Raw genomic sequence first — 2330 nt, forward strand, 5'->3', positions numbered from 1 at the left:
TTTTGCAAATTTATAAAAATAAAATTTGGGGGGAAAAAATTATGACAGGACATGTTTTCGAGCTTTCTATCTGTCACTGTGTTCATTTGTAGTTTCCTTTTGTGCAGGTTTATGTTTTAATGTTTCACATAAAATTTGTATGTTGCTTTATCTGGCGCGGAAACTCTCAAGATATGAATAATATATTTAACGTGTATAGTAAAATAAGAGCATCTGTTGTTCCAGGCAGTCCCCCATCAATTATTGGCCAGACCCAACTATTCTTAATTTCGCTGAATGGACGAGAAGCGGTGACTTTAACGTGGTACCCTGACTCTTACATAACTATATCCTTTCATTGTAAAATATACATTTGTTGATGAACCATTTGTCTAGAATCCCTCTTATATGGGCGAGTAGTATGCGTGTTTCTGTTCTTACATGCGTCATAAGTAGAATGTAATGGTAATGAAGGGTGATTCAAAAACCAAAGTTACATTCTATTTAAATGATGAAAGAATCGTGAGCACTGAGATAAATGAGGTTAATGGTACTCTTTTAATTGCCAAACGATCATACCACGTTGAAAGCACCGCTTCTCGTCCGATCAGCGAAGTTAAGCAGCGTAGGGTCTGGTCAGTACTTGGATGGGTGACCGCCTGGGAACACCAGATGCTGTTGGCATTTTATATGAATATGTTATACCTTTCTTTATAACTTTTAACTGATTTTTCTTATTCCATTATAAAAATCATGAATGATCATTATAGTGGTAACATTATTAATGATGATAATTTGAAAAAAAAAAAAACTACTTGTGATGATAATAATTGTAATTGTAAACCTACCACTGAAGGTAAGTTAATCAAATAACAATGATAGCAATCATGGTAAGAAAGGACATAATACTAATTGAAATTGTTGCCATTTTATGATCATAATAATTATAACAAATCAATTATGGATAGGGAGAAATAGTAGATTAGTGACATGGACATATTTTCGAGCTTTCTATCTGTCACAATGTGTTCATTTGTAGTTTCCTATTGTGCAGGTTTATGTTTTAAATGTTTCACATAAAATTGTATATTTGCTTTATCTGGCGCGGAAACTCTCAAGATATGAATAATATATTCAACGTGTATAGTAAAATAAAAGCATCTGGTGTTCCCAGGCAGTCACACATCCAAGTATTGACCAGACCCAACTATTCTTAATTTCGCTGAATGGACGAGAAGCGGTGACTTTAACGTGGTACTCTGACTCTTACTTAACTATATCCTTTCATTGTAAAATATACATTTGTTGATGAACCATTTGTCTAGAATTCCTCTTATATGGGCGGGTAGTATGCGTGTTTCTGTTCTTACATGCGTCATAAGTAGAATGTAATGGTAATGAAGGGTGATTAAAAAACCCAATTTACATTCTATTTAAATGGTGAAAGAATCGTGAGCACTGAGATAAATGAGGTTAATGGTACTCTTTTAATTGCCAACGATCATACCACGTTGAAAGCACCGCTTCTCGTCCGATCAGCGAAGTTAAGCAGCGTAGGGTCTGGTCAGTACTTGGATGGGTGACCGCCTGGGAACACAGATGCTGTTGCATTTTATATGAATATGTTATACCTTTCTTTATAACTTTTAAGTAATTTTTCTTATTCCATTATAAAAATCATGAATGATCATTATAATAGTGGTAACATTATTAATGATGATAATTTGAAAAAAACAAAACAGTAGTGCTGATAATAATTGTAATTGTAAACCTACCATTGAAGGTAAGTTAATCAAATAAAATTAATGATAGCAATCATGGTAAGAAAGGACATAATACTAATTAAAATCGTTGCCATTTTATGATCATAATAATTATAACAAACCAATTATGGATAAGGTGAAATAGTAGATTAGTGACATGGACATGTTTTCCAGCTTTCTATCTGTCACTTGTGTTCATTTGTAGTTTCCTATTGTGCAAGTTTATGTTTGAATGTTTTCAAATAAAATTTGTATGTTTGTTTTATCTGGCGCGGAAACTCTCAAGATATGAATTATACATTAACGTGTATAGTAAAAAAAGGGCATCGGGTGTTCCCAGGCAGTCACCCATCCAAGTATTGCCCAGACCCAACTATTCTTAATTTCGTTGTCGGACGAGAAGCGGTTACTTAACGCGGTACCCTTCCCCTTATTTAAAATTATATCCCTTCATTGTAAAATATACATTTGTTGATGAACCATTCGTCTAGGATTCCTCTTATATGGGCGGGTAATATGTGTTTCTGTTCTTACACGCGTCATAATTATAACATAATGGTAATGAAGAGTAATTAAAAAACCAAAGTT

At 33.6% G+C, this 2330-nt stretch overlaps 1 non-coding gene and 1 pseudogene across 1 annotated transcript; both read left to right on the forward strand.

Annotated features, from left to right (window-relative positions):
• The first annotated feature begins 544 nt into the window (after nucleotides 1-544).
• LOC119592783 lies at nucleotides 545-663 on the forward strand. The gene has a single exon (XR_005230469.1). It is a non-coding gene; the product is annotated as a 5S ribosomal RNA (ribosomal RNA).
• An 809-nt stretch (nucleotides 664-1472) lies between these two features.
• On the forward strand, nucleotides 1473-1590 carry LOC119592785 (annotated as a pseudogene).
• Nucleotides 1591-2330: the final 740 nt, after the last annotated feature.

Source organism: Penaeus monodon, chromosome 30, assembly GCF_015228065.2.
Source record: "Penaeus monodon isolate SGIC_2016 chromosome 30, NSTDA_Pmon_1, whole genome shotgun sequence".
NCBI lineage: Eukaryota > Metazoa > Arthropoda > Malacostraca > Decapoda > Penaeidae > Penaeus > Penaeus monodon.